Here is a 17,746-nt window from a genome sequence, read left to right on the forward strand (position 1 = left end):
AATGCTAGTGTTCTCATTTATCTCCCTCAACTCCCACTCCCCCTGGATGTGATTCAATTTTTTAATGATCTTTATAAATTTTGTAAAGGAGCATCCTATTAACAATGGGTCTGACCAATGCAAAGTGCCACAGGACTATCACCCCCTATGAACTCAACACCATGCTTCTCTAAATGTAGTCCAAAAAAGACATGAGTCAAGCTATTCATTACCTACAGCTATCTTTCACACACATTCATAACAACTTTAGTACTAAAGCAAATGCTTATATTTGATTTATAACTCAATTTGCTTTTTCTTTTTCATGTAAAGTTAAGTTAGATGAGAACTAATGACAAAGGGTATTATTTTCATACTCTAGGGAGTCTGAATTAAGTTCATTTTCATAGACTTAAATGACACCCTATAGGAAAATTTTATTTTATGTCCAAACATTACTGTATTCAACATTGTCTAAACCTAATCATTTTAGTGGAGAGAAAACTGATGAGTTTAAAATAAGGCTTTCTTGTCCTGGAGTAAAGCAAAAGATTCCTTGACCTGAATATTGTTAAGACAACATGTTGGCCATATCTTTGTAAATGTCACATTTTCATCAAAAGCATATTAATTGGTTCATGTAGCTTTGAAATAACTTCCCAGCTGAAAAATTTCAGAATCACCCATGGAATAGTGAAAAGAACAATGATTTTGGAATCTGAAAGCTTGGATAAGTTACTTTCTTTTCTTATGTAAGTAGTATTTTATTTTTCCAATTCCATTTAAAGATAATTTTCAACATTCATTTTTGTAAGATTTTGAATCCTAATTTTTTTTCTTGTATCCATTATGTATAATCATTTTAACCATTTTTATATTAGTTATGTTATATAATAAAACTCAGAACAAAAAGGGAAAGCCATAAAGCAAACAACAAAAAAATTGTTTTCTGAATTCAGTCTCCATAATTCTCTCTCTGGATGCAGATGTCATTTTCCATCCCAAATCTATTCTAATTGTCTTGGATCATAGTATTACTGAGAAGAGCTAAGTCTGTTGTAGTTAATCATCGTATAATAGTGCTGTTACTGTGAACAATGTTCTTTTGGTTCTGCTCAGTTTACTCAGTATTAGTTCATGTAAGTCCTTCCAGACTTTTCAGAAATCAGCCTGATGGATATCCTACTTTCTAACTGTTATCCTGGGCAAAGTGTTTAGTTTCTACTGGGACTTGGTTTTTGTTTCTTTTATTTGGTTTTTGTTTTTGTTTTTAATCTGTAAAGTGAAAAAGTTGCTCTAAATAATTTCTAAACTCCCTGCATCGGTTCAATCTTATGATTTTCTGATTTCTCCTGAATTTCTAATTTATATTAGTAAGGGAAATTTAATTCATAGCCATTTTATTATCTCTAATGTTTGGTACTACAGGTCTTCTTAGGCCTTCCATATACTCTTCCTTACAGAGAAAACAGAAAGTTCAGAATTTTGTCATTCAAAAATGGAAACCAGCTAGGTTTTCTCTTCATTCCTCTCTAATATTAATAGAGTGAGGAGGATTGCTGGGGTAAAAATAGGACCAAGACATAGAGCAGATACCATAACCTGCCCCAAACTCACACTTATATCCAGTTCCTATATACCTGCTGATATTGTTGATCCTAGCCTTTATACACAGTGCTTCTTTATTCCTTTTGCATATGTTCTACACTTTCCAAAAACTCTACCATACTAAGACTTGCTTCTCTTATTTAAAAACAAAAACAAAATCTTCAGGGACTTCCAAGATTCTATCACTTCCCCACATGAACTTATTCTGAATTTTATATTTTCTTTCTTTCTGTCTGTCTTTCTGTGTGTGTCTCTCTCTGAACAATCATTTTAACCATTTTTATATTAGTCATGTCATGTAATAAAAATCAGAACAAAAGGGGAAAACCATAAAGCTGTCTCTCTGTCTCTCTCTTCACTCTGTGTCTACGTTCACTTTCTTCACTTTGCACCATGATTCAAGTGCATTATTACCTCTAAATTTACTTTGTTTCCTTCATCATACCTATGAAGCTTTTCTCCTATGCTTCAAGGATAATGTGTTCTGAAACTTCCTGAATATGCCTAGAGTTTGGAGTAGCTATATGATGCTGCAACCTAGGATGCATAGCTATTCCTTATTTTTCCGTATGCCATACTATGTCAGAATTTGTGTCTGTGGTACATAACAAGGGTTAGTCTAATTTCCAATCCATCCAAAAGTTGTTCTTTTTTTTTTAAGATTGGTTTGTGTTGGTACCTCCTTACACATCAGTTGAACTGACATGCTACTTTCTCAAGAATATGTGCTGTTAACTGGTCATGTATGAAGGTTGGCAAGTATACAATTAGGCAACCTCAGAGTTGAAAGACAACTCCAAGGATGTATAGATCTACCTTCTCATTTCAGGAACAAGTAAATTGAAACCCAGATTGATACCTGAAAAGGTTTTCCTTCTATAACTTCCTGTCAAGGAGTAATTCAAATTCCACTGGCCAGACTCCCAACAGTAGAGATCTATTAACTCAGGAGACATTTCATTCAACTTTGGGACAGTTTGAATTGTTATGGAAATTTTTCTTTACATCCAGAAGAAATAATGATCAAAATATTCTGCTCATTTAGCCAGAAGGACAGACAGAGAATGGTATTTTCTATTTATTATTTCTAGTTCTGCCTTCAAGGAGCAGAAAAACAAAATTATCTCTCATCCACTTGACATTCACTTAAATATAATTATTTGGCTCTCCCTTGCTTTTCTCTTCCCTCACTTCCAACCTTCTTTTCTCTTTATTCAAGTCAAGAATTAGGTTGTTGTTGTTGTTTTTTTTAATATTTTGACATTACATGGACTTTAATCTCCTCATTTTCATGGTGAAACTTCTTAAGACATATTTTAGCTTTCCAATGACTTCCCAATGCTTTTCTTCTTCAGTCTTCATGCCTCTTGACCTCTCTGACTCATTAAACTCTGTCATCATCCTTTCTTCCTGTTTATTTTTTCTTTGTAGGATATTTGTGACTATTATCTCTTCTTGATCTCCTCCCCCTCTGACAATTCCTTTTCAATCTCCTTTGCTACCTTACCATCTATATCATGCCTTCCAGGTGTGAATATTCCTTAAGGGTCTGTCATGGATTCTTTTTATCTTGATAAATCTCTCACTTCTTTCAAGATGTTGTTCTAGTGCTATACCTTATATGAAGTCTTTCCTGATATTGTAGACTCTTTCCTCCTCTAATATTTATTACATTAACTCTGTACTTACTTTGCATTTATCCTGTATAATATATAATATTCATATGTATTTACTGATATATTCATATATCTCTATATCTGGAACTATATCTATTTATCAGAAGCTGAAGTAAGTTATAATTTGTTCAAGATTACATAGAGAGTAAGTATGTAAGGCTGGATTTGAACTCAAGTATTCTTGACTCAAGGCATAGTGATCTCTCCATCACAAAATGTTTCTTAATAAGTTGAATTGATATCAAAAAGAGGCAGTGGTAGTGGTGTAACAATAGAAGTAGTAGCAATAGCAGTAATAATAGCTGGTATTTATATATAATGATTTAGGAGTTTCAAAGTACTTTACATGCATTTAAAAACATATTCTCATAATAGCCTTTTGACAATTTTTATTATTAAATCTATTTTGTAGATGAAGAAAATTAGGCTCAGGAGATTTTCCCATCACCACACAGCCTTATATAAATTGAGATCTTCCTGACTCCAACCCCCAACACTCAATCAATATCAAAAAATTTAGTCAATAAACATCTCTTAAAGACTTAATATACACCAGGCATTGAGTTATCCATTATACAAATATTTTAAAGACTGTAGTAGAAAAGAAATTGTATTTAAATTCTGAAGAAAAGCTGAATTCTAATTCTGACCTTAGAATCTTTCAGATGTATAGTTATAAGTATGTCAATAAAATATCTTAAGCCTATATAAAAGGGAGAAAATAACATCTGTGCCACCAGATCCATAGTATTGCTGTGCAGAAAATAAAGGATTATAGAGATAACACCTCATTTCTTCATTTTACTGATGAAAATTCTAGGTTCCAGGAAAGGAAAGGAATTTACCTCTGTTTCATCCAGGGTAGTAAGTAGAATTGTAACACAAACCTAGTTCTCCAGACTTTAAGTTGAATGTTTTATCTATGATGTCATCACAAACATTATGTATAAATGAATCAGAAGACATAGGTTGTAATTATTTTTATTGTGGATTGTTTGATATCATTTATATGAATAGTTATCTAAAAGCTGTTATAGAAAATTCTTAATGAAACATTGTCAAGGAAAATTAGCTAAAATAAGTCTCACTATATTTATTTTGTTAGGAAATGAAGCTACTCTCTATTTGAATGCCTCTATTGAAAGAACAGAAGCATGTGAAATAGCTTAGAAGACATTATAGCAATCAATGTGAAAATCACAGCCTGCATTATTTGTATGTGCTTTTCCTTCATGGACCATGAATTATTTGGGAGTTTTTATTTTTTAATACAATTGAATAGGTTTTCTTATATTGGATGTACTTGCTCTATAATAAAACTCAATATAGGTGTGGATATGCTTTAAAGATAGCTTGATAGAAAAAATAAGAGAGTAAGAGAGAAATCCAAAATGTACCAAGCACAAATAGTATATATTTTCATCTTAACTAAAGAAGTAACTGCAGAAGAATTTGATTATTTTAGGATATAATAAGTGATTAAGATTAGAAAATTTAAACACATGAATGTTGAGGGGTACATTTTAAAATGTAGGTCACATAAAATTAAAGATATTAATACAATTTAATTACAAAACATGGTCATAACATAAACAGATTAACAATTCTAATCAGTGTATACTTCCTTCAAGTTTTCAATTAGTTTACTTGTGATATAAGAGAAACCTTGTCAAACAGCTTTTTTTACTATACTAATTTTCTGAGACATTCAAAACTTGGTATTTAAAATAAAATTTTTATATACTATTAAAAGTGTGGTGAGTTATGGTAAGTGGGAAATAAATCTATATTTGGTGTCAGAAGTCATGTTCTAATTCTATTTTTGCTACCTATGGAAACTTGGGAGGATTATTTCCTCTCACCAGGCCAATATTTTTTCAAAAAAAAATTGACGATTCTCTCTTCTGTTTATATTCATGTTTTATGTTCTAAAATTCTTTCAACTCAAAAGTCCTATGATCTCCTAAAATAACAGAGGTCGTTTGGCTATGCTCTCTTTGAATGCTTTGGTCATTGCAGAAACAAAAGGATATGCATATATATCCCTAAAAAATCCAAATCATGTTTATTAACAAGTTTACTGTTAGAATCAGTACAAAACAAAGTGGCAGATAGTGTAATAAACTTTGCAGGGTCTAACTGAGGATGCCTAAAACAAAGAAACAAACAAACAAAACAAACAAACAAACCAAACACCTCTCCCAATTAGTAGGAATATGTTCTTCCCAGAATGCTCTGATAGCAATTAGCAAATTAAAAAAAAAAATAAAACTATTAAGCAGGTAAGTTTCTATCTCCATCACAGAAAATATAAATATTCATTCAGTCATAAAAATAATTCACATTGCTTAAGGACAAAAACAGCAATAATCCTTTATTAAATAGCACGAATCTATCATTTTTCTCAATGAAATCAACCATTGTTAATTGTTTAATACCAAATTGTTATTTGTTTAATCACTAAAATCACATTCTATTGGAATTGTTTGACTTCTTATGATTTTTTCCCTTGAGTTTTATTCCTTATTTATAACATTTCTCAGAGAGATGACAGTTTACAGGGGTATTAGTAAGAGAATGCCAGTAAAACTCCATTTTAACCTTTTTTTTTTTCACCTTTTTAATCAAAGTAGAAAAGCATAGAGTTAACTATGAAGGACTTTTATTACTTGGTTATATGGTAGAGAATCAGGTAAGTCAGTTTGAAAAAAAATTTTTTTCTGCCATGTGTTAAATATTTTTGCACCTATATTTATTTATCCATGAATAATATAGAGTAGTATTTGTCCTCCATGAACTATGATTTCATTAGTGAGAGGATTTTCTCCACTTATGGAATATTGCCTGCATTCATGGAGGATTCCCTCTATTTTTTGTCTAAAGTACATGTATCAGTTTGACTCTGTTCCTTTCTTATTCAGGAAGCTACCCTTATTTCTTTCAGGGTAAAATAAAAACTCTCTTAGTTGACATATTAAGTCTTTCAGAGGCTCCAACCTATGTGTTGAGACTAATTTAAATTTTTTCCACCTTCCCCCTAGACCTCCTTTTAATCTAGATTCAAGGCAAACTGGCTTATTTGTTACCTTCTGTGCACAACAAACCTTCAGGCTTCATAAGGCTTTCCACCATGCTTAGAATGCTCTTGATCATCATCTTCACATTTGAAAATCCCTAATTACCTTCAAGGCTAATTTCATCTCAATTTATCTTTAAGTTAATTGTTTTGACAATTAACTAATTGTTAATTAGTTAATTAACTAAGCATATATCTATTGTAGATATTAGTACTTTTTCTTTGGCTTAAAAATTATTTTCTAGAATATATACTTATATATATGTAAACTTATATAATATTTACCTCTCTGTGTACAAGATCATACATAGTATGAAATTTAGGATTATTATTGAATTGAATTGAAAAGAACTAATTAATAGCTTAAACAAATCAATCATTCTATGGAGAAATTCCACAGTACTAAGAAATGGAAATGCTCAATTAGCCACTAAGCTTAATTAGTTCCATTAATTCTTAACAAAACCTAGAATATCTTATTAAAAAGATTTTTAATAAACAATGAGAACTAGAAGGTATGCTTTTTTAAAAAGGAATTTATGAAGTATGTAGTTTACTTAGATTTCAAGAAATTATTCAATTAAGTCTCTTATGCTATCATATGCACAAAATGGAGGAATCTAGGCTGGATTGTATATTAATCCAGTATATTTGAAATTGTTTGAAAGACCAGATGACAAAAGTATTTCTTAAGAAGCAAATGGAACTTTAAATATATATATATATGTGTGTGTGTGTGTTTATGTGTGTGTGTGTACACATATATATCTTTTTAATATTAATTTTACTTTTAATAGTATTTTATTTTTTAAAATACATGAAAAGATAGTTTTTAACATTCAACATTGCAAAACCTTGTGTTTCAATTTTTTCCCTTTTCTTCCCTCCTCCCTCCTCTCCTGGACAGTAAAGAGTCTGATATAGGCTAAACCTGTGAAATTCTTCTAAAGAAATTTCCATATTGAATGTATATCTCAAGTGAAATGCTCCAGGGATTTCCCTTGACACCTGTGCAATTTAATATTTTTACAAATGTTACAACAATTTCTAGCCATTTAACATTAGTAATATGAATAAAGACATGGATGACATGGTTTATCACCTTTGCAAATGGTGCAAAGATAGAAATAGGAAAGATAGCAAACCCACTGGATTAAAGATTCAGAGTTAGAAATAAAGTGTAATAAGGCTAGAACAATGGGTTTAATTTAATGAGGTGAAATTTGTGTAGGATAAATGTAAATTTATACACTTAGGTTAAAAAATATAAACCTGAAAAACCATTCATACCTTTTGAATCAGCAGTCCCACTACTGGTGAGACTATAAAGCTTTTCATAGCTCAAAGACATAAAGGAATGACTCATATATATTATAGTGTAGTTTGAAAAACTTCTTGTCACAGGAATAAAATAAAGTAAATGTCATATAGTAGAGATGGTTAAAAAACAAACAAACAAAAACACTGTGGCATATGAACACAATTAAATTTTATTGTACTATAAAATGATTACTATGAGTAATTAGGAAGCTATATGAAGTGATGTAGGGCAAAGTAAGCTACTCAACAAAATAAGGACCATATAATGACTAAAATAAATGAAAATAGCCCTAAAATATGGTCAAACTGATTATTTGTAATGACCAGTCTTTTTGTTTGTTTGTTTGTTTGTTTGTTTTTTAAGAAATGTCCTCAGATTTATTTTGTATGGTATACAGGGCAACTGGGTAAAATATCAGCCCTTACATCATAAGATCATAGAACTATAGTTGGACAGTATGTCAAAGACAATCTAATCCAACATCTTTATTTTTTTTATTTTATTTTTAAATTTTGTTTAAAATAATTATAAGTTTTCATTGACAGAACCCATGCCTGGGTAATTTTTTACAACATTATCCCTTGCATTCACTTCTGTTCCGACTTTTCCCCTCCCTCCCTCCACCCCTCCCCCAGATGGCAAGCAGTCCTATATATATGTTAAATATGTCATAGTATATCCTAGATACAATATATGTGTGCAGAACTGAACAGTTCTCTTATTGAACAAGAAGAATTGGATTCAGAAAGTAAAAATAACCTGGGAAGAAAAACAAAAATGCAAACAGTTTACATTCATTTCCCAGTATTCTTTCTTTGGGTGTAGCTGCTTCTGTCCATCACTGATCAATTGAAACTGAATTAGATCTTCTCTTTGTCAAAGAGATCCATTTCCATCAAAATACATCCTCATACAGTATTGTTGTTGAAGTATATAATGATGATCTGGTTCTGCTCATTTCACTTAGCATCAGTTCATGTAAGTCTCTCCAAGCCTCTCTGTATTCATCCTGCTGTTCATTTCTTACAGAACAATGATATTCCATAACATTCATATACCACAATTTACCCAACCATTCTCCAATTGATGGGCATTCATTCAGGTTCCACTTTCTAGCCATTACAAAGAGGGCTTCCACAGATATTTTGGCACATATAGGTCCCTTTCCCTTCTTTAGTACTTCTTTGGGGTATAAGCCCAGTAGTAGCACTGCTGGATCAAAGGGTATACACAGTTTGATAACTTTTGGGGCATAATTCCAGATTTCTCTCCAGAATGGTTGGATTGGTTCACAACTCCACCAAAAATGCATCAGTGTCCGTTTTCACGCATCCCTTCAAACATTCATCATTATTTTTTCCTGTCATCTTAGCCAATCTGACAGGTGTGTAGTGGTATCTCAGAGTTGTTTTAATTTGCATTTCTCTGATCAATAGTGATTTGGAAAACTCTTTCATATGAGTGGAAATAATTTCAATTTCATCATCTAAAAATTGTCTATTCATATCCTTTGACCATTTATCAATTGGAGAATGGCTTGATTTCTTATAAATTAGAGTCAATTCTCTATATATTTTGGAAATGAAGCCTTGTAATGACCAATCTTGAAGAATAGTTGAAAATCATACCACCTTAGTTGTGAACGAATCCAACCATTTTGGAGAGTAGTTTGGAACTATGCTCAAAAAGTTATCAAACTGTGCATACCCTTTGATCCAGCAGTGTTACTACTGGGCTTATATCCCAAAGAGATTATAAAGAAGGGAAAGGGACCTGTATGTGCACGAATGTTTGTGGCAGCCCTTTTTGTAGTGGCTAGAAACTGGAAACTGAATGGATGTCCATCAGTTGGAGAATGGCTGAATAAATTGTGGTATATGAATATTATGGAATATTACTGTTCTGTAAGAAATGACCAACAAGATGATTTCAGAAAGGCCTGGAGAGACTTACACGAACTGATGCTGAGTAAAATGAGCAGGACCAGGAGATCATTATATACTTCAACAACAATACTATATGATGACCAGTTCTGATGGACCAGGCCATCCTCAGCAACGAGATCAACCAAATCATTTCCAATGGAGCAGTAATGAACTGAACCAGCTATGCCCAGAAAAAGAACTCTGGGAGATGACTAAAAATCATTACATTGAATTCCCAATCCCTATATTTATGCACACCTGCATTTTTTATTTCCTTCACAAGCTAATTGTACAATATTTCAGAGTCTGATTCTTTTTGTACAGCAAAATAACGTTTTGGTCATGTATACTTATTGTGTATCTAATTTATATTTTAATATATTTAACATCTACTGTCATCCTGCCATCTAGGGAGGGGTGAAAAGGAGGTGAAAAATTGGAACAAGAGGTTTGGCAATTGTTAATGCTGTAAAGTTACCCATGCATATATCCTGTAAATAAAAGGCTATTAAATAAAGAAAAAAAATTAAAAAAAAAAAAAAGAAAATCATACCACCTTTCTTCTCAGTGGATTTATAAAAGATTTTCTAATGTTGCATACACTGTCAACTATGGCTATTGTGAATGTTTGGTTTTGCTTGAGATTTTTTTAATCAGGAAAGTTTCTTTTTTAGCAATTTATTTTATTTTTTACCAATTATATGTAAGAATTTTTTTTTGGAAAAAGAAATTATTTGTTGAATTCCAAATTCTCTTTCCCTTTCTTCCCCCTATTTGAGAGAATAAATAACTCTAGAGAGATTAAACATGCACAATCATGCAAAACATATTTCCATTTTAGTCATACTGTGAAAGAAATCAGACCAAACTAAAAAGCAAAGTGAAAAATAGTATCCTTAAACCTGCATCCATTTCTTTCTCTTAATGTTATTAATGTTTTTCATCATTAGTCCTTTGGAACTGTCTTGCATCATTGTATTGCTGAAGAGAACTAAGTCATATACAGCTGATTATCATCCATTATTGCTGTCACTATGAACAGTGTTCTTATTCTGCTCACTTCACTTTATATCAATTCATGTAATTCTTTTCAGGTTTTTCTGAAATCAAACTACTCATCATTTCTTGCAGCATAATTATATACTATATTTTGTTCAATCATCCCTCAATTGATTTGCTTCCTCTCAATTTCCAATTGTTTGCCATCACAAAAAGAGCTAATATAACCTTTGTTTTTCCCTTTACAAATAGGTCTTTTTCCTTTTTAAAACTAATATTTGGGAAATGGATCTGATTGTATTATATACAGGATTAAAGGATATGAAAACTTTTATAGTTCTCCAAAATGATTAGATCAGTCTCAATTATTTTTATCTTCTCCAATATTTATCATTTTACTTTTCTTGTTATATTAATCAAATTTAGTCAGGGAAGTTTCAGTGAAAATACAAAGTTAAAGAGAAATCATTGATGAAGAAGAAAGAAGAACAATCTTTTTTAATCAATCATTGAAAAAAATCATTTTATAATGTAAAATATAGGTGAGGTATAACCAAAAAGCAATTTATGTGTGGGGATTTTGGGATTTTAATATTTGGGGGACAACAATCTCATATTGTACAGAGGATGAATTGTACTAATTCTGCGTAGACTATTTTGAGAGAATTACACTATCAAGAATTAAATAGGTAATGGTCCCACTCTACTAAAGATAGCTAGGTGATGCCATGGAAAGAGGCACCTAACAATAAGACAAGCGTTCAAATACAGCTTCAAATACTTACTAATTGCTTCACTCTGGGCAAGTTACTTTAACTCTGTCTCAATTTCCTCCAGTGTAAAATAGGGATAATAATAGCACCTATTTCAAAAAGTTGTTGTAAGCATCAAATGAGGCAATAGTTGTAAAAACTATTTAATACAATGCCTAACACATAGTAGGTGCTTAATAAGTGTGTTCCTTTCCCAATTCATTTACACATCTATAATAATTTTTAATTAAGGTGACTCTACCACTTTTTAGGAGATCAATAAAAATTTATCAAGCATCTAGTAGGTGAGAAGTATAGTCTTGCCTAATCTTTTATTGTTTTGCTACGAAGTGGTGGATTTACTTTAATTAATGGTGTTGAGCAGAAAGCTGATTTTTTTCAGATGTTTCTTAGAAGGAGAAACATCTTTTCTAGACCACAGTCAGGATTGAGAACTTTTGGGATTCTTTGAATTTTTTTTCTGGGGGAAGAGGATACAGCAATTGTATTTTTGTTCAAGTAACTAACTTCTTCCCCAGATGAGTACTATAGGCTGTTTGTAAGGACTAGGGAATATAGTAGAATTTATCAGTTCTATTTATTTGCTTTATTTATTTGTTTGTTTATTTGTTTATTTATTTTTAGAGCACTTTAAAAATTTGTTTCCTTTGAAAACAATTTATTTTTTAAGCTTTTTTATTTTCAAAACATGCACGGATAATTTGACAACATAGACCCTTGCATAGCCTTGTGTATCAAATTTTAACCTCCTTCCCCCATCCCCTCCCCTAGATGGCAAGCAAATCAATATATGTATGTTAAACATGTCAAAATGTATGTTAAAAATATGTTAAATATTTATACAATTCTCTTGCTGCACAGGAGAAATCAGATAAATAAAAGAAAGTAAATGAGTAGGAAAACAAAAAGCAAGTGAACAATAACAAAATGAGTAAGAACGTTATATTGTGATCTGACAGACCTCTCTCAGGGTGTAGATGGCTCTCTTCCTTACAAGATCATTGGAACTGGCATCAATCATCTCATTGTTGGAAAGAGTTACATTTATCAGAATTGATCATCATATAATATTGATAGTGTTGTGTACAATGATCTCCTGGTTCTGCTCATTCCACTTAGCATCAGTAAGTCTCACCAGGCCTTTCTAAAATCAACCTTCTGATCATTTCTTATAGAACAATAATAGTCCATATCATTCATATACCATAACTTATTCAGCCATTCTGCAACTGATGGGCACCAACACAGGTTTCGTTTCTTGCCACTATGAAAAGGGCTGTCATGAACATTTTTCCACATGTGAGTCCCTTTTCTTCAAGAAAGGACATAGGCCCAACAGAAACACTGCTAGGTCAAATGTTATGCACAGTTTGATAACTTTTTGAACATAGTTCCACATTGCTCTACAGAATGCCTGAATTCATTAACAACAGCAGTGTTCTCTTCTTTTCTAAAATATGATCGTTCTCTGGGAGGAGGTTTCTCAGGAGCTTCTGGAGGCAGCCTTAGTTTCAGTTCAAATCAATAATCACCTCAAATGCAGCCAGGAGTTAAAATCCAGTCCTTTATTATCTCTTCCAAAACAGCCCAGTTAGCTTTCCTTGGTTCCAAGAGCTTTTGTTGCTAGTCTTTTGCCTCTGCAAGCTTCAGCCTCTAGCTCTCTCTGAATCCTGGCTCTGAATCTCTCGACTGAATTCTGGCTCTCAATCTCTTCAACTGACTCCTGCTTTGTCAGTCTCTTCAACTGACTCTTCACTGATGCTCTGAGAGCTTCTTATATATGATCTCTTAAAGGTGTGAACCCAAAGGTTGACTCCTCCTCTGAGAGAGTAGGATTGTGGGAAGTATAACTTTGTGAATCTCCCGGACTTGTGAACTCCAATGTATGAGCTAATGTGTAAACTCTCAAAGGTGTAAATTTAAGCATTGTTTCTATCAATTCCAGTGAGTTAACATTTTGTAAGGATTCTAACAAACAACTACACCAACAATGTATTAGTGTCCCAGTTTTCCCACATCCCCTTCAACATTCATCCTTGTCTTTTCCTGTCATTTTAGTCAATCTGAGAGGTGTGTAGTGGAATCTTAGAGTTGTCTTAATTTGCATTTCTCTAATCAATAGTGATTTAGAGCATCTTCTCATATGATTAGAAATAGTTTTAATTTCATCTCAAAATCGTCTGTTCATGTCCTTTGACCATTTATCATTTGGAGACTGGCTTGGATTCTTATAAATTTGAGTCAATTCTTTATATATTTTAGAAATGAGGCCTTTGTCAGAAACCTTAAATGTGAAAATGATTTTCCAATTTATGGCTTCACTTCTGATCTTGTCTGCATTAGTTTCGTTTGTACAAATACTTTTTAACTTAATATAATCAAAATTGTCTATCTAGTGTTAAATTATGAGTTCTAGGTATTCTTTGGAAACAAATCACTTCATTCTTCACAGATCTGAGAGGTAAACTATCCTATGTTCATCTAATTTACTTATAATATTACTCTTTATATCTAAATCATGAACCCATTTAGATCTTATCTTGGTATGTGGTGTTAGGTGTGGGTTGAGCCCTAATTTTTTCCATACTAGTTTTCAATTTTCCCAGCAGTTTTTGTCAAATGGTGAGTTTTTATCCCCAAAGCTGGGGTCTTTGGGTTTGTCAAACACTAGATTGCTAAAGTTATGTCTATTTTGTCTTGTGATCCTAACCTATTCCCTGATTGACTACTCTATTTCTTAGCCAATACCAAATGGTTTTGATGACCTCTGCTTTATAATATAACTAGGCCACCTTCATTAGCATTTTTTTTCATTAATTCCCTTGAAACTTTTGACCTTTTCTTCTTCCAAAGGAACTTTGTTACTATTTTTATAGATCAGTAAAATAACTTCTTCAGAGTTTGATTGATATGGCACTAAATAAGTAGTTTAGGTAGTATTGTCATTTTTATTATATTCATTTGGCCTACCCATGAGCATTTGATATTTTCCCAACTGATTAGGTCTCACTTTATTTGTGTGGAAATTATTTTGTAGTGTTGCTCATATAGTTCCTGATTTTTCCCTTGGCAGATAGAGTCTCAAATATTTTATACTATCAACAGTTATTTTGAATGGAATTTATCTTTGTGTCTCCTGCTGTTGGACATTTTTTGTAACATATGAAAATACCAATGATTTATGTGGATTGATTTTGTATCTTGTAATTTTGTTAAAGTTGTGAATTGTTTCTAGTAGTTTTTTAGTTGGTTCTCTAGTGTTCTATAAGTATACCATCATAGCATTTGCAAAGGGTGATAATTTGGTTTCTTCATTACCTCTTCTAATCCCTTTAATCTCTTTTTCTTCTCTTATTGCAAAAACTAACATTTATAATACAATATTTAATGGTAATGGTGATAGTTGGCAGCCTTATTTCACTCCTGATCTTATTGGGAATGGTTCTAATTTGTCCCCATTCCATATTATACTTGATGATGGTTTTAAATAGGTGCTACTGATCATTTTAAGGAAAAGGCCATTTATTCCTATACTCTATAGTGTTTTTTTTATTGGAATGGGTGTTGGATTTTATCAAATGCTTTTTCTGAACCTACTGAGATAATCATATGATTTTTGTTAGTTTGGTTAGTGATATGTTGATTATGCTGATAGTTTTCCTAATATTGAACCAGCCCTAGATTCATGATATAAATCCTACTGAGTATTATCCTAGGCATGACTTTCTGTAATCTCATTGCTAATGTTTTATTTAAGATTTTTGCCTCAATATTCTTTAGGGAAATTAGTCTATAATTTTCTTTATTTCTTTTCACCTTACCTGGTTTAGATATCAGTACCATGTCTGTGTCATAAAAGGAATTTGGTAGGGTCCTTATTTCCCTATTTTTTCAAATAGTTTATATAATATTGGAGTTAATTGTTCTTTAAATGTTTGTTAGAATTCACATGTAAATCCATCTGTTCTTGGGGATTTTTTCTTAGGGAGTTGATTAATAACTTGTTCTACTTCTTTTTCTAAAATGGAAATCTTTTAAGTAATTTATTTCCTCTTCTGTTAATTTAGACAATCTATATTTTTGTAGATATTCCTCCATTTCATTTATATTATGAAATTTATTGGCATATAGTTGGCATAAAGTTCTCTCTTTTCATTTTTGACACTAACAATTTGATTTTCCTCTTTCCTTTTTCTAATCAAATCAACTAAGGGCTTATCTATTTTTGTTGGGGTTTTTTTTTTCATAAAACCAACTCTTAGTTTTATTTATTAACTCAATAGATTTCCTATTTTCAATTTTATTAATCTCCCTTTTATTTTCAATTTTTCAAATTTGATATTTGAGGATTTTTAATTTGTTCTTTTTCTAGTTTTTTTTCTTTGATCTTTTTCTCTTTATGCAAGTAATAATGTAAAATTTCCCCTTGTAACTGCTTTGGATGTATCCCACAAATTTTGTGGGATTGTGTCATTATTGACATTCTCTTGGATGAAATTATTGATTGTGCCTATGATTTGCCATTTAATCCATTCATTCTTTATGATTAGATTATTTAATTTCTCGTTAACTTTTGGTTTATTTTCTTGTGGCTTTATATTGCATGTGATTTTTATTGCATCATGATCTGAAAAAATACATTTACTATTTCTGGCTTTTTGCATTTGATTTTGAGGGTTTTATGCCCTTAAACATGGTCAATTATTGTATGAGTTCCATGAACCACTTAGAAAAAAGTAAACTCTTTTCTGTCTCCATTTAATTTTCTCCAAAGATCTATCATACCTAACTTTTCTAACATTTTGTTTACCTCCTTAACCTCTTTCTTATTTATTTTGTGGTTCAATTTATCTAGTTCTGAGAGAGCAAGGTTGAGATCCTCCACTAGTATAATTTTGCTGTCTATTTCTTCTTGCATCTCTCTTATCTTCTCTTATCTTCTCCTTTATGTATACCCCACTTGGGGCATATATGTTTTGTATTGATATTTCTTCATTATCTATGTTACCCTTTAGTAAGATATAGTTTCCTTCCTTATCTCTTTTAACTACATCTATCTTTGCTTTTACTTGATATGAGATCAGAATTGCTACCCCTGCTTTTTTTTTTTAACTTCACCTGAAGCACAATAGATTCTGCTCTAGCCCTTTACCTTCACTCTGTATATATCACTCTGCTTTAAATATGTTTCTTGTAAACAACATATTGTAGGATTCTCCCTTATAATCCAGTCTGCTATCCATTTCCATTTTATGGGAGAGTCCATCCCATTCACATTCACAGTTAGAATAACTAATTTCATATTTTTTTGCCATCTTATTTACCCTGTTTACTTTTCTCTTTCCTTTCCTCTCTTTTTCCTCCCCAGTATTTTGGTTTTGATGACCACCTCCTTCAAAAAGTCCTACTCCCTTAGAGCCCCTCCCCCTTTATACACCTTTCTTCTAATACTTCTGTTTTCACTTCTGTTAATCTTTCCTTTTCTTTCCCCCTTTTCCTACTACTTTCCAATAAGGTGAGGCAAGTATCTCTGTAAAACCAAATATGTCTGATATTCTCTCTTAAAGCCAAATATGATGAGAGTAAGATTCACACAATCCTCATCCCTCTCTAGAGGCTTAATCTGTTGTTGCTTTGAAAGAAGGTCAGAGGAGGTCACAGAAAGTTGTTGTCTGCTCTCTGCCATCATGATGAGTTCACCTCCAGAATTTATGTTTTAAAGAATGAGTTGAGAACAGAGACAATCTCTTTTACTTAACTTTTCATCAGTAAGTACATAATGAGATTCCCAGTTTAGTTATCCTATTTTTAACCAAAATTAGATGTCATGAAACAGTTTAGAAAACATTTCTCTTTCTATCCTTCTCCTGACAATGTATCTGTCTGAATCTTCTAATTACAAAAGTTATAAAATTTATAATTAGAAAATAATAGTATAATTATTAATTATATCTAAAATAAAAGAATAGAATACAATTTGATATCTAAAACATTAGTGACATTTTATTTTATTTTTTTCCACTGTTAATATACTTTTTTTAATTATAGCTTTTTATTTAGAAATTATATGCATGGGTAATTTGATAACATTGACAATTGCCAAACCTTCTGTTTCATTTTTTTTCCCCTCTTTCCCCCAACCCCTCCTGGTCCTGCTCATTTCACTCAGCATCAGTCTCCCCAGGCCTGTCTGAAATCATCCTGCTAGTCATTTCTTATAGAACAATAATATCCCATAATATTCATATACCACAATTTATTCAGCCATTCTCCAATTGTGGGCATCCACTTAACTTCCAGTTTCTGGCCATTACAAAGATGACTGCTACAAACATTCTTGCACATACAGGTCCCTTTCCCTTCTTTAAAATCTCTTTGGGATATAAACC

This window comes from Sarcophilus harrisii, chromosome 2 (assembly GCF_902635505.1).
Source record: "Sarcophilus harrisii chromosome 2, mSarHar1.11, whole genome shotgun sequence".
Classification (NCBI taxonomy): Eukaryota; Metazoa; Chordata; class Mammalia; order Dasyuromorphia; family Dasyuridae; genus Sarcophilus; species Sarcophilus harrisii.